The sequence below is a fragment of the Chelonia mydas genome, chromosome 6 (assembly GCF_015237465.2).
Source record: "Chelonia mydas isolate rCheMyd1 chromosome 6, rCheMyd1.pri.v2, whole genome shotgun sequence".
Classification (NCBI taxonomy): Eukaryota; Metazoa; Chordata; order Testudines; family Cheloniidae; genus Chelonia; species Chelonia mydas.
In genome coordinates this window covers 69,110,003-69,126,314 of record NC_051246.2, presented here as the reverse complement: position 1 = coordinate 69,126,314, position 16,312 = coordinate 69,110,003, and the positions used below count along the sequence as shown (strand labels likewise).

The 16,312-nt window shown below is 45.9% G+C and overlaps 1 long non-coding RNA gene across 1 annotated transcript; it reads right to left on the bottom strand.

Moving 5' to 3' along the window:
• Nucleotides 1-9,913: 9,913 nt before the first annotated feature.
• LOC122466115 lies at nt 9,914-14,563 on the bottom strand. Its single transcript, XR_006291384.1, has 3 exons — nt 14,496-14,563; nt 13,630-13,787; nt 9,914-9,966 (listed from the first exon to the last, which is right to left on the bottom strand). It is a non-coding gene; the product is annotated as an uncharacterized LOC122466115 (long non-coding RNA).
• Between the last annotated feature and the right edge of the window lie 1,749 nt (nt 14,564-16,312).

Here is a 16,312-nt window from a genome sequence, read left to right as displayed (position 1 = left end):
AATGTCAAATAGAGGGGAATGATCATGTCCCTCGGTCTGCTAGCAATGCTCCTACCTATAAATCCCAAAATGCCATTAGCCTTCTTGGCAACAAGGGCACACTGTTGACTCATATCCAGCTTCTCATCCACTGTAACCCCTAGATCCTTTTCTGCAGAACTGCTGCCAAACCATTCGGTCCCTCGTCTGTAGCGGTGCATGGGATTCTTCCGTCCTAAGTGCAGGATTCTGCACTTGTCCTTGTTGAACCTCATCAGATTTCTTTTGGCCCAACCCTCTATTTTGTATCCTATTCTTACCCTCTGGCGTGTCTACCTCTCCTCCCAGGTTAGTGTCATCTGCAAACTTGCTGAGAGTACAATCACACACCATCCTCCAGATCATTAATGAAAATATTGAACAAAACCGGCCCGAGGACTGACCCTTGGGGCACTCCACTTGATACCGGCTGCCAACTAGACACGGAACCATTGATCACTACCCGTTGAGCCCAACAATCTAGCCAGCTCCATGGTGTGCTAGAGAAGATGCTGCAGCCGGCACTGGATGGTCGTACGTTGTCTCTGCTGTAGCCGGACCAAGCGCTTCCTGAGCAACCTGGCATACAAGCTGTGGGTGGAGCAGCCCAAGGCCCTGCTGGAGAACCATCCCCAAGCTGACCAGAAATCTGTGTTGCCAAGTCTCATGATTTTATAAGAAGTCTTGTGTTAGCTGATGTTTTTCTTAACGCCCCAGACCTTGGCATCGTGTGAATATACCAGCCTCTCAGATTGTAATATTTTTTTAAAATAAATTTCTCGGCTCACAGTTGTGGAGAAAAGCTTGTAAACATGATCCCTAAAGCTTCCAAAGCCAGTAGGCAAATAAACAGAACTCCAAATGCCTTGTTTTAGAGATTACATGATTTTTAAGCCATTCTCACAATTTTTGAAAGCCTGGGTTAGGCAATGCTGCTCTTGTGACTGACAATTGAAGTTACAGGAGGAATTTTGGGAGGAGGAATGTAATTGCCCACACTGGAATCTAGCCAGGACATAGCCAAGAAACAGCTATGCCTACTTTGCTAAAGCAGACACTGGCTGAACACAGCATCTGGAGATTTTTAACCATAAAGATTGAAGAACTGCTCCCTGGGGATGTTGAAATAAAATCAGAACTGACCAGAACTTTCACTCCAAACTCAAACAATCTGAAACTTTGGTGAAGTTCATTTTATCAACCAAAAAAAACCCCCAACAAAACAAAACAAAAAAAACCCAAACCCAACCACCAGCCAAACAAAAAAGGCCTTGTACCTCACACTTCCTGATTCCAACAGGAGGGCAGGAACATGGGAAAACAAAGGCTGTTCTTGTGGGATTTTGATCCAGGCCCAGCTCATCTCAGGAAGTCTGTACTATAAGTCTCACAAGACAGCTTGAAATTGCAAAATTTCCAGGCCAAAGTGGTGCCCTAAGGATACATTCTAAGCAACGAAATGATTGTGTATAAATGTGCAACAAATGTCTCCATGGTGACCCCACGCTTGCTATTGTAAGTAGTTAAAGTGTACACTGTTTCTGTGAAAGAGGAAGTGATCCCTGTATACCTTGTAAGTACAGGAAACACTTTTGAATGAAAAAAGAGGTGACAATGCACTGATCCAATTTGACAGTGAACCTGAGATTTATGATGCACCAAATCTACCACCAACTGGAGGAGAATTTGGGTGGGTCAGGTCACCTGTTTTATATTGTTAATTAAACATTTTTGGCACGAAGCATGTTGTGAAGGAGATCCCTTCTGTTGTGCTGTTGATCTCTTAGGCAGGGGTCTGTCCTGGCAGCAGCAATTCCAGCTTTTCTTCCAACAAATCCTCAGAGCACTTTTAATGGAAAGGAACCACCATACTCCCTTATTGCCAGGGAGATTCCTTTCTCCTTTCAGAAGGACTGATTCATATAAGAATACAGAGCTTGACAAGCTTCACATGACTGATGGGCTGTTGCTATTTAAGTTTTCCTTCATTATTTTAGCAGGATCCAGTAATATCTGTGTACTTCCAGCATGGAACTGAGAGACAGGGACTTGGGTTCTAACCCCAGTTCTGCCATGACTCACTTTCTGATCCTGAGCATGTCACTTGATCCCTTGGACTCTCGGCTTCCTCATCTCTAACACAGGGATGACTATACTTACCTACTCCCAGGAGCACTAGCCTGTGAGAGTCGTTAATGTTCATGAAGCACTTTGAGCTACTCAGATGAAAGCTAGAAAGTATTATGAGACTTCCCTTGTAGATGGACTCTGCTGTGTGACTACAGCAAGGTGTGACCTGCTGAAGTGAAGAAACAGATTGACAGAGCCAGAAGGATACGCAGAGTCACCTGCTACAGGACAGGCCCAACAAAGAAAGTAACAGAATGCCACTAGCCATCACCTTCAACCCCCTACTAAAACCTCTCCAACGCATCATCAAGGATCTACAACCTATCCTGAAGGATGATCCCTCACTCTCACAGACCTTGGGAGACAGGCCAGTCCTCGGTTACAGACAACCCCCCAACCTGAAGCAAATACTCACCAGCAACTACACACCACACAACAAAAACACTAACCCAGGAACCTATCCCTGCAACAAACCCCGTTGCAAACTCTGTCATATCTATTCAAGGGACACCATCATAGAACCTAACCACATCAGCCACACCATCAGGGGCTCGTTCACTTGCAGATCTACCAATGTGATATATGCCATCATGTGCCAGCAATGCCCCTCTGCCATGAACATTGGTCAAATTGGACAGTCTCTACACAAAAGAATAAATGGACACAAATCAGATGTCAAGAATTATAACATTCAAAACCCAGAAGGAGAACACTTCAACTTCCCTGGACACTCAACAACAGACTTAAAAGTGGCAATTCTTCAACAACAAAATTTCAAAAACAGACTCCAATGAGAAACTGCAGAACTGGAATTAATTTGCAAACTGGACACCATCAAATTAGGCCTGAATAAAGACTGGGAGTGGATGGGTCACTACAAGAACTAAAAACTAATTTCCCTATGCTAATTTCCCCCCTACTGTTACTCACACCTTCTTGTCAACTGTTTGAAATGGGCTACCCCGATTACCACTACAAAAGTGATTTTTCTTCCTGTTGATAATAGCCCACTTTAACTGAATTGTCTTGTTAGAATTGGTAAGGCAACTCCCATCTTTTCATGTACTATTGTATATATATCTTCCTACTGTATTTTCCACTCCATGCATCTGATGAATTGGGTTTTAGCCCACGAAAGCTTATGCCCAAATAAATTCGTTAGTCTCTAAGGTGCCACAAGTACTCCTTGTTGTTTATACCAAACAAGTTACTTGGAATAGTTATTTTTTACCAGGAATTCTTGCACTGCTTCGTAACTGCCTCTCTGTTCCAGGGGTCTGGCCACCTATGCACTCCTGTGATATGTCTCCTGGAGTGCTGAGGACTGGCCCACTCAGTGCAGTGTGATCAGTTTAATTAACAGAACTTTTGTATGATTACAATTATTAGCAGATATGTTCTTTCTGTGGCATCTGGGTATAGGGCTCAGTGGGAGTCTGGTCAGGTTAGGAGAGGGGGCAATAGTATCTGAGTAGGGTGGGGTAAAGTACATGAAAAATAATTCCCAATATTAGCAGGGCTACAGCCACATGAATCAATAATCTGTGAGTACTGCTATTATTATAGTGTTTTTGACACACATAGGCTTGAAATGAAACAAAGAATTCAGGCTAACAATTTCCAAAACGAGTCTAAAGTCAGGCTCCTACATTCATATTTAGGCACCTGCCTGATTATCAAGTCCTGAACACCCAGGAGCGACCACTGATGGGCACTCAGCATTTTTTAAAACAAAATTTTCATATGGTTGTTTCTCATTTGCAGGGGTGAGGAGTAGGGGACTCTAGCTCATCCTGCCCAGGGTGGATACCAGCTGGGGCTCTTTCACCTCTTGATGCAAGGGACTGTATGTCCAGGCTATGTGGGGGGGTACTGACCTTTCATTCCAGCCCACCACTTCCCTTGGGAGTTCTTCCCCATGCATGAGCATGCTGGCCGAGTAGAGAAGGCCGGTACTGGATGGATGCTCTGGGCTTACTGCTAAGATGCAAGGGGTGAGTGCTCCCAAACAAAGCTATACTCCCGTTCATTCATGCCCCTGAGGGGCTGGGAGAGTCTGGCAAAGTCCTACGCTCAGTCTCAGCAAGACGACTGCTGAAATGACATGAGCTGCCAGCCAAGGATTCCCATACATCCGCTCATGGTACATCCCCCCCGAAATACAACCTTGATCAATAGTAAACGAATGGGCTTGTGTGTAAAAATCTCAGTGCGGAGCCTGAAGCTGGAGGTGCCGCTCTCATTCCCATTCAGATTCTTTACTCGGGCGCATCAAGACAGGACAGTCCAGTGAAGTCCAATGAAATCAGTCAGCACCCTGCCACTGCCTGCACCACCAGGGAAGAGTGATTGATATAAGAGCCTAGCCTAGCCGCTACTGGGTCAGGCCATGCAAGGCTTCCTCTTGACTAATGCGGTAGAGCTGCCTCCTAGAGACGAGGAAGGTGATGGGTTCAATTGTCAGCTGTAGTAACCCGCAGGACTCACCTGCAGCGGCAGAGGCACCCCTCTCCTAGTTGGGTACAACGACTTTATTCTCTGGCTGCTGCTCCAGCACAGCACAGCCTGGGCTCTAGAGTTCGTGAGTCAGATTCCGGCCCCTTCGCCAGCCCTTTGTGTCAGCTGGGCTCCGATTCCCACGCTGCATTTCCCCAGAGGGACAGCACACGAACTGACCTTTTGCATTCAGAGAGTTAGGCAGCTGCCCTTGCCCCTCTCCATTGCCAGGCAAGTGATCAGCCTGTCACTAATTATTTTTGGTCCATTTGGTCCTTTGGTGGCCTTTGACTGCAGGAGGTCAGGCTAGATGATCTGGTCCTTTCTGGCATTAAACTCTATGACTCTAGTTCCAACCAGTTGAGATTAAAATCCTGACCTGCTGGAGAGTCCAGGCCAGGTGAAATGAGAAAAACCAAGCACAAGCTTCTCATCCTTACCTTAAAAGAGAGGAGGAAAAACATGTCTGAATAATTTTGAAATTAAAATCTTCCAAAGTCCATGACTAATTTTAAGAGAAGATACTATTCTACATCTGAGAGTTTCTCTGACAACAAAACCTCAGAATAGACTGGAGTGGGGGAAGTGACCTGCTGGAGATGGACATGTGAAGATTTGGATATAAAAACAGAGGGTCCAGTTCTAATCTCCTTCATGCTGGTTTTAAATCAGTGGAGCTACTCCTGAGTTATACAAGCAAGAGATCAGGATAAGACCAAGATCAGTGGGCATGTTTTCAATTCCATTAAAAAAAAAGAAGAAAGCATTGGGATACATTTCACATCCCAAACCCCCTGTTTTAGGACATTTATATATAGTCATTTCACCATTCCTAAACAGGGCAGGATTTAGGGTCAGGCAACTGCTGGGGTGCCAGGCTGGGGGTGCCAGGGTTGAATGCTGTTTTTGTTGTTAGCAAAACAAAAATAGAATGTTTGAAGTAAAATATTTCAGGTATTTTGTATGTGGATTCATTTTTCCACTAACCTTCCAAGAATGTTCTGGACCTTTGTAGAATCTTGTGGAACCTTCCAGACTTTTTGAGAACTACATCTTCCTCGAACCTCCTTCTAGATTTACAGATTCTAGAGTGCACGTTTCTCGGCTTATATGAGAGAGAGAAATCGTGCATCAAAGTAATGAAATTGGCTACAAATGCAATAAAAAATAAGGTATTCAAAAGTTTAACAAATGGGCTTGGGGGCACCAAAGATACTCCTGGCCTGGAGTGCCATTTGGTCTAGGGCTGGCCCTGTTCCTAAAAACAGACACACACACTAAGGGTTTGTCTTCACTAGCAATGTTAAAGTGCTGCCAGCTTTAACGTGGCTTTGTAGTCATGGCACCAGTGCTGGTGTAAAAAAACCACCCTCAAGAGGGGCATAGCTGGTGCAGTGTCTACACTGCCACTTAACAGTGCTGAAACTTGCAGAGCTCGGGGGGTGTTTTTTCACACCCCTGAACGAGAAAGTTGCAGTGCTGTAAAGTGGCAGTGTAGACAAGGCCTTAGAATTCTCTTAATTGCCAAGAAACTGATCACAGGTTCAGAGAAATTGCCTTTTCCTCCTGGTGTCAAGGATTTAAATATAGAGTGAACCTGGCAGCCAGAGAGAGAATCCCATTTTGAGTGATTAACTTAGGAACAGTGAGTAATCTGCGTGGTCTCCATTAGTCCCTTTGTTGTTCCACAGAATTGAAACTGGAATAATTATCTTAGAGTAAACACATACACATACACACACACACAGAGCATGATATGAACGAAGTGAGAAATTACCTTATGCAGAACAGAAGCTCCCACAGCTGTGCATATAACATTTGTTTTACTTTTTATTATTGGTTTACATATTAATTATTTTAAAAAAAGTAGAAAAACAAAGAAAAGGTGGATTGGGGCTAGAAAATTAATTTGAAGTGAAAACATTCATAAGAACAAAACACAAGAAACTTAGTTCTGGATCCTATGTTTCTTGTGCCCTGCAAACTCCCATTGGACTGCAAGGAATGCAGGGTCAGGCTCAGACATTTCTATTCAGGTTACACTTTACAACGTAAAGGAAAAATCTCTTATCTCCAAAGTGTTTTTCAAATATTCTAGTCTGTCCCACCCAAAACAGAAGAGCTAAAGTTAAACCCCGGCCAAGATGATACAAATGGAACAAACTGTTATGGAATGGATCCTGCTTACACTGATCTCTAGAGTGAAATCTATTTCTATGAAGTAGAATGAAAGTCCCGGTGCACTGATTGCAGTTCAGACACAGTGACTCTGCTCAGAAGGCCTGATCATTGAAATCAATGGAAGGATTGTCTGGACTTCAATGGCTTTGGACCAGGCCAAAACTGAGGCTGTCTTGGAGGAGAAAAATGCATCTAACTTCACTCTGGGCCTGACTCTGCACCCTTTAAAGCCAATGGCAGAACTCCACTTGGCATCACTTGTGCTGGATGGGGACCCAGTAGAGCAGTGGTTTTCAAACTTTTTTAGCTGAGCCCCTCCTCCCATTTTGAGTTTCAATTTTTGGTTATGCCCCCTTCCCCAATACCTGCCCCTCCCGCCTTGGGTTTTCAGGGTTGGGGAAGCTGTGTGTGAAGGTCTCTGGGGGCAGAGCTAGCACTGGGCACAGAGGCATTGACACTGACCCACAGGCTAGGTAGCCCATTTAGGTGAGACAGAGGGCGGAGGTGATGCTCCCTTCACGAGCTCCCCCTGCACGGGACTGGCCCAAGCCCCCTGGCATCGCTGCCCCTCCGCCCCCCTGAACATTCCTCTGCACACACACACACACACACACCCCCACATCTTTCAACACAGGGTTTTCACTGGGACGCCAAAGCAGCCAACCAAGCAACTCCACCTCTCTCTTCAGACACAGGATCTAAGGACTCTCAGCATTAGCCATTCCCCTGAGCCTCTAGGTCAGTGATTTTCAACCTATTTACCATTGTGGGCCACATATGCAGCTCTCTATGTGTTATGAGGGACTGCATCCACACACTATATACACTACCTGTACTGCTCTGAGGACATCACATGGGCTGCAGCTGTGTGCTGATTGGGCCGCGGGTTGAGAACCAGTGCTCTAGGGCCTTGTTCTGTTGATCAAAAAGTGACACTGATTCCGTCAAAAGCAAAGAACATTATATTTTACAGGATAGCTAATCATTCGGGAAAAACAAACACACCCAACAGCTGCACACTGGCTATGAGAGGTGATGATTTGATGTTGGCGGTTTTAGAATTAGTTTTCCCTTTCAATTTCCCCTCTCTGCCTGCCCTTTGGCCCTCGCTGTGTGTTTGAGTTTGCTGCAAAAGAATAATAAAGAGAAGTTTTGAAGGATAAAAGGAAGCCGATCATAGAACAGTTGATGGGAAGAAAGATCCTCCTGGAACCACTCCAGCTATTCTGTTTAAGCTCTGAGGCTGTTTTCTCTAACCAGCCTCTCCCACACACACTCCCACCTTCTACCCCTCCCGCTATTCATTGTATGGTCAAAAGTCACCTGTTCTTAGCTACATTCAGCACTGAACATCCACTGCAGTGCTGGTGACAAGACAGCCATATGACAGAGACAGTGAAAGCAAAACAGCCTCCTGACAGTACTTTCCCCCGCCCCTCCTCCTCCATTTTCTTCCTCTAATTCCTGGTCCATTAATACACAGTTACTGAGATTTAATAAATGTAAATCTGGTGTCAAAATATAGCTCTTCAGTTAAAAAGTGTTAAAAAGTCAACCAAGATTTAATTCTAACACACCAAACACTCCAAATCATCATGAGCTGACTACACTGAAACAGAAATTTAGACAGAAATCCCAGCAAGTTTTACATTTCAGCTTGGAATGGGAAAAGGACAAGAATGACTGTAATAGCATTAACAACCTCTGTCACGCCTTTAGTAGCCAGTGCTTGGAAGCGTGAGGCTGAGACAATGCCACCTCTGCAAGTGTCTTTCAGTCGGGCAGTAAGAAAGTTTACCTCAAGTGAAAGCCTGACTGTATTGAAGCCTAATGCTAGCACAGAAAAGTCCTGCATATACTGTGACAAAGTGGAGTAATGAGAAGACAATCTCTCTCTCTCGCTCTCCTCTATGCAGTCACATAGTCCAATCCCCTCCAGCAAACTCAAAGTGGGTCCAATTCCTTTTCCGCAGCTCTGTCCTTGTGTGAACTCCATGGCAGATGTGATGGTGCCATGCTCAGGTTTTGCTGGTCACCACTACAACTACAATTTATATCTCTATGATCCAGGATAGGGGTCAGGGATCTTCTCCCAGCATGATGAAATGTGCAATCATTACTAAGGGGCATAGGATAGAATCCAAGCTGCACTTCTCTTGCCTTTCTGAGATCTCACCCCCACAAATAGGTGACTTTTTTTAGCGTGTCCCTTTGGTCTGGGGAGGATGTAGTCCAGTTCAGTCCAGTGATTTCTGGTTCCAGTGGTAGAAGGTTTAGGTTTGATTTTAGGTCTGCTTGGGAAATCTCATGCATCTCCTTTGTATTGCTTCACAGCTGCCTGTTGAGCTTCTGTGCTTGCCGTTCCTTCGCCTCAAAGGCAAACTTTGTATCCTGAAGCTGGGCAATGGTCTCCTTGGCTTCCTTCAGATCCTGGCAGATGCGCTCATACTTCTGCATCAGATCCTTGTTTTCCCGGCGCAGCTCCTGCACCACCTGGTTCACCTCCTCTGTCTGCTTAGTGCAGTGGATCTTCAGCTGCTCCACCTCGGACAGCATGATCTCCATGTTTTTTACCAGCGACTCCAGTTTCTCCTTCGACATCGTGCCTGGTATGGTTCCGTTCAACTGGCCTATCCCGAAACCGAAGGGGCCAAAGACAGGTACCCTGAGTAACATGCACCAGGAAGCCTGGCACTTGCACTCCTACTGTCTCTTTTTATGCTCTCCTCTGCTCATCCTCCCCATTTCCCTTCCCCAAAGCATCTCTAATCCTCTTTGCTGTGTTAATCTACTTATTTTCACTGCACTGTAGAAATCTGCTAAAGGGCTGACAACAGTAACATATGCACTGTGTAGCAAAAGGCCCAACAACACTCCCTCTATGCAGCCTCTGAGACTCGCCCATCACTCACCATGGAGATTCACCCAGGGGCTCTCTGCAGTGCTCATCGCTCACGTAGACTAACTGCACTTATTGCTCAGCCAAGCCTCCTGCAAGCCAGCACCCTCCTCAGCGCCTGCTAAGAGCATGGCCTGCCTCACCCGTTACAGCTTCCACTGGCAGCAGTTGCTCCAGAAAAAGGTATTACCTTATCTTTCTCTTGTCTCTCATATCCTGGGGCCAACATGGCTACAACAACCCTGCAAACAGACACCAGTGTCAATCAGGAGTAGCTCCAATGAAGTGAGCCATACAGTGGTATAAAACACGTGTAGGCAAGAGGAAATTCAAGCTATTTCTGCTCTGGGTAAGGGGGAGCGAGTGAATCAAGTTTAAACTTCTCACTCTTGCACAAAATACCCTACTGAGCTCCATACCATCCTGAAGCTTAAACCCAATCTCCTACTGTTCTCCCTCACTCCATCGGCTATCTCAGCTTTGCCAATGATGCCAACCACACAAATGACACAAAAATCATCTAACTATACACTCCCCAGATTCCCCTGGGCAATGGGCTGATGCCATCAGCCACTGGAGCCTGTGAGCGCTTTGCCCACTCTTTGGTCATGTGGGTGGGTGATGGGTACTTCTCTGGAAATTCCGTTAATTTAATAATAAACTTGCCCAGATAATAAGGATCATTCATTTGCTTGTGATCCAGTGTAATGACATTAACCCTGAGAAACTCATTCAGCTAAAACAGGGATGTCGCATACAATTCCACAGGAAGGAAATTTGATGTAGGCTAGTACTGGCCATCTGGTCAAAGCCTACACAGAAACTGGAAAACAGGCTCAAAAGATACCTTTTGCAAAGTAAGGACAAAAAGTAGCCCTTCATATTACTCCAGTCCATGCCTACACACACTCTTTCTATTCACACGTGTTCTACATGCACAGACATGTACAATCCCACTCACCCAACAGAGCACGTGTACAGAGACAGAGACACTGATACTGCTTCCATCAGACCGACCCCCAGCCTAGTTATGCTCAGGTACACAGCTCTTTGTATTGCATTTTATTTTGTATGCTTAGTGACAACTGGTCTGCTTAAGTGGGAGCCTTAAGTGGCCTCTGTGGCACTACCATTTGTGTTAAATGCCAGTCTGACTTAGAAAGAGACAGCCGTGTGCACACCTTGCTCCCAGAGAGACCTTCTCCCTCCATCCATCGGCCTCAGATCCGGACATTCTCTCTCTAATCTTGAGAAGTTTTAGGTGCTCATTCTAGAGCCATCCCCCTCCCCCGAGCTCTGACTATGCAGAGACAATAAATCTCCCTCACACAGGGAGTGGCTCCTCTCCTCCATGCCAGCTTAAGCTGAAGGCAGTGATGGAATCATGCAAGGCCTGACAGTGTTCAGTATTGGTATTTCAAGCCAGAGCCTTGGAACTTATCACGATGGGAGGTTAAAGGGGCCAGAGTCATACAAGAAACTAGCACTGGCAGGTGGACCAGAGCACTTTGCAAAGGCTTGAGGGAAAACTATGTACAAAAGGGAAGGAGGGTAGGGGGGAGTATAGACATAATTAAAATATATGTCCTAAAATCCTTGTAGAAACATTTGCACTGGCTTCCAGCCCAGACCCCACGTGACACGCATGGTAATGGAATAGGCTGGAACACAACAGCATTACAAAACTGCAGGTCTTCATTAGTGAGGAACCATCCCTGCCAGCACTGAGACGTACACATGGCAGGCCTACACAATTTAATGCAGATAGAATTACAACACCAATGCCCAGAGAAGGCAGTAGATGGGTAATTTAGTTGGACTTTAGTACAGCACGTGAAACACGCTCTCTCACAGTCTTACTCTCAAAACTCATTCAAACTGACTTGGATACAGACACTGGTTGTGGGAACTGAAAACTTCCTGAAAGACCATGGTAACATTAAGTTGAAGTGTGTGCGTGTGTGTGTGTGTGTGTGTTTCTAGTGGAGAAAAGCAGGAATCACTTCTAGCTCTGGTGTTATTCCATGTTTTTACTGATAATCTGGAAGAAAAAGTGAACTGTGTGTTCATGAAATTCGCAGGTGATACCAAATTGGGAAGGAACTGCAAATACCCTTGAGGGTAGAGAAATAATGCAATGGGACTTTGGGCATGACTTCAATAGGCATTGGACTGGGCCCTTAGAGAGGAATTGGAGACCTGGGCAAAAAACAACAAAAGGAGATTTTTCTTAGAAAAATGCAGGCTAATGTACATGGGGGAAAATAATTCAAACCACAACTATTCAGTAGGGGAGAGAACAGACTAGCAGCAGTGTAGAAAAAAGATGTGGGGGAATGGTATGGGACAGCACAACTTCAACAGGAGTTTGGGATTCAGTATCGCAGAGGAAAATAATTAAGCAGTGCTGAGCTGCATCACTTACAGGCTTCATGTCATGAATCAGCAAGGTTAATATCATTCCTTTTAAAGCTCTCGTACAGTGATTCTCAAACCGTGGGTCAGGACCCCAAAGTGGGTCGCAACCCCATTTTAATGGGGTCACCAGGACTGGCTTAGACTTGCTGGGACCCAGGGCCAAAGCCTGAGCCCCACCGCCTGGGACCAAAGGCCGAGGGCTTCAGCCCGGGGCACTGGGGCTCAGGTTACAGGCTCTCTCCCAAGGGCTGAAGCCCTTGGGCTTTAGCTTTGGGCCTCCCTACCCCAGGGTGGTGGGGCTTGGGCTGGCTCAGGCTTGGGTCCCCCCTCCTGGGGTCATGTAGTAATTTTTGTTTTCAGAAGGGGGTTGTGGTGCAGTTAAGTTTGAGAACCCCTGCTCTAGTACAACCGCTCCAGGGACCCGGTGTTTAGTTCTAGGCGTCTCACTATCTGAAGGGGACTGACAAATTGGAGGATGTTCAGAGAAGAGCAACATAAATGATCAGGAGGCTGCAGGGATTGGTTCATGAGGAAAGGTTAACAACTGCATGGTCCAGGGAATTTTTGGGACTGTTTTTCAGTCGTGCCTAAGCCCCAAGTGCTCTGGGGAGATGACTGGCACAAAAAAAGTGCTTCCATCGCATTATTAAGGAAGGGGCTGGCGTACAACCAGTGACTGCTGGTCTAGTCACGTCAAGGTCATACTAAATCAGAAGGCTTGAGTTAAGCCACTCATTGGCTGCTCTAGACACACTATACCCAAAGACCCCAACTCCTAAATGACCACCAACCCCCGCCACCCAGGAGAGTACGCGTTTGAGAAAGAGATGCCAACAGATGGGCAGCACTAGTGCTACGGATAGGAGAGACAGGAGCAGGAGAGCAAGAAAATTACAGGGAATAGCACAGGGTGAGGGAAGGGGCTTCTTGGGGTTTTCCATACTGGTTGGGAACTGCCACTACTGGCTGCAGCAGTACCCTCGACCATACTACCTTTCCAGCCCCAGAGGCAAGAGAGAGAGGAGGGGGATCACCAAGAAGGGCACCTGAGACACAAATGATTCCAAAGCACAAGCTCACCTAACACGTACCTGTGTGTCGAGCTGAGGGGTGCTTGGAAGAGGGTGACACAAAGGCCTTTCATCTCCCATTACAGCAACTGTACCCTGGGCATTTTCGTTTCTGGGCTCTTCCAAAGGGGCACAGGAGACACCCCTGGGATAAGTCAGTGTGTTCCCTCACACTGCCTCCAGGCATTCCTCCACACTGCAGGGAGCACAACTTGAGAACAGACATTTAAATTTGCAACCAACCAACCAAGCCCATTAGTGACAGTGGATGTTAAAGACAAACACATAAAACCTGGGAAATATAGCGTAAAGCCATATATCACACACATCACCTTCTCACTCATACACTCACCCCCCTTATCTACCACACAAAACAACAGTAATCAACCACAGTCACCAAGGTGACACCCATACAACCTTAATTCTTAAGAGTAGCAGCGCTGTATTCCAGAGTCAGGATCCTTATGAGTGGTTTATGCCTTCTACTTCCTTCCAGTTGGATTTTTTTATATGTAACCCTTCTGTCAGGTGTCGTCAGAAGCAAAAACATGCCAGGTACAGTTTTCTAAGGGTTGCTATTGAAAACTTAAACATCAGATTGAGCTCCGGCCAAAAACCTGGGAAGCTAAATTACCTCCCCTGGGTCTCCATGACAGGCAATATTTCCCAATCTGCAAGCATTGAGTCCAGGGGTTTAAAACAAAAATCTTTTTATATAGGGGTGGAGAAAAGGAGAGACAGAATGAACTTGGGAAAGCCAGCTATTAACAAATCAACCATGTTCTGCAGGGTGTCTGAGCAACAGTCTTAACCTCAGACCCTCTCTCACAGCTGAGAGTGGCTAACATCTTCTAGCCCAGTGGCTCTCAACCTTTCCAGACTACTGTACCCCTTTCAGGAGTCTGATTTGTCTTGCATACCCCCAAGTTTCACCTCACCTAAAAACTACCTGCTTACAAAATCAGACATAAAAATACAAGCGTCTTAGCACACTATGACTGAAAAATTGCATACTGTCTCATTTTTATCATCTCATAATTACAAAATAAATCATTTAGAATATAAATATTATACTTACATTTCAGTGTATAGTATATAGAGCAGTATAAACAAGTCATTGTCTGTATGAAATTTTAGTTTGTGCTGACTTTGCTAGTGCTTTTTACGTAGCCTGTTGTAAAACTAGACAAATATCTAGATGAGTTGATGTACCCCCTGGAAGACCTCTGGTTGAGAACCACCGTTCTAGCCACTTCTCTCCTTCTCCCCACTCCCTCACTCACAGTTTGTTGTCTAGGATAGGCAGAATCCAAAATTCAGGCAGGTCCTTCTCCAGCCCCTAAGGGAAGTATTGTCATTGCAGCACCAAGAACTCTACCACCTGACCCAGCTGAAGTGATTTCAGCTTTGATTGCTGGATAGGGAGGCCCACACCTGAATCCCTTAGCTAAGCTGTGGCACTGTCTGGCTTCAGCCCAAGCCACCTCAGTGCTGTTACCTATCTCAGCACTGCCTCTGCACTGTCTGCTGCCTCAGCTGGCCCCCTTGAAGCTACCTCAGCCCAGCTCTGTATGCTGCCTCAGCTCGCTGCTGATTTACAGAAGGAGCTATGGTGTATAAAAGTGGTTCTCACCCAGGAGTCTGGGGCCTCCTGGGGGGCCTTGGGCAGGTTTCAGGGGGTCCACCAAGCAGGGCTAGCATTAGACTTGCTGGGGCCCAGGGCAGAAAGCTGAAGCCCCACCACCTGGGGCTGAAGCCAAAGCCTGAACTTAGTTTTACAAGGCCCCTTTGGTGTGGGGTTCCGACCAACTGCCCCGTTTGCTACCCCCTAACCCTGGCCCAGGGTTTGATATACAGAAAAAACTGTTGTTGTGGCACAGGTGGGCCGTGGAGTTTTGGTAGCATGCTGAGGTGGCCTCAGTAAGAAAAAGGTTGAGACCCCTGGCGTATAAGACCCTTTACAGAGTCCTTACCACCAGTCAGGTACTCCCCTCTTCCCTCCTTTTCACCCTCTCCAGCCTCCCTTACCAAACTGTTCCTGACTGCAGTCTTGGTCATGGCAACCCCCTACCCCAGGCACATTTAGTGCTGTTCTTTCATTCCCCAACAGGGATAATAGCATTTTATTGCACCCCAAGCTCAAAACTTAACTGAGTTTTAACGAAAATGCCCCAAACTGCCAGGCCCCTTCAGTTGTTTTCCTCCCCCCGGCCATGGAGCCTTTGCCCATCTGGAGTTCTCAGGCAACTCTGGGTCATTCTTCTCCCTGTTCACCAACAGGTGTCAGTAATGAGCTCCAAGCCCTCTAGAGCTTCAGGCCTTGGGGCTTACATACATATTGCTAATGCCCTCATCACATTGGGAGCCAGAATACCATGTTAGATGGATTATTGGGCCACTGCAAGATGACAATGCCTGGGTCCTTGCATACACTATCATCACTTCTAAGTATAACAGAGAGTGGCTGATTTCCCATATCACTACATATGTATGTTTGCCTTTATACTTTTCAATCTCGTGGAATTCAAGGCAGCCTTTGTAGGTTCAGCTGCATGTACAGCTACATATTTTATTTATTTTGAATTAAAACTCCACACCGAAGGGTTCCCATCCACAGCCCTGGCCACACTGACTTACCTTAGAAAACACAATGTTCGAGAAGTTTACAAAATAAATCAGAAAATCGTTGAAAGCAGCAGCACGTCTTTCCCTCCATGCTTCATCTAGTCACCAGTCAGAAGATCAACACGCTACAGAATGGGTTTTATATCAGGTGGCCGGGCAAAGGAAAAACTGTTGACATTTGAGATCTTTCAAGTGCACTTAATGGATTTGTCTCAAAATCAGCGTGATAGGGAAATCAAATATGGAATAGCAGAAATCAGTTCTAAAAGTGACCACAATTACATTAACTCCCTCCTGGGCATTGATAGGTCCTTTGAAAAATAAAAACAAATGCCTTAAACCCACCCTATTAACACATGAAGAAGATGGGAAAGTCTCAAGTTATTAATAAAGATCTAGATACAAGGTCACCCAGACGTCAAGCTGAGAGAGACGAATAGCTGTGACCTACAAATTTCTGAATCCTTGCCTGACT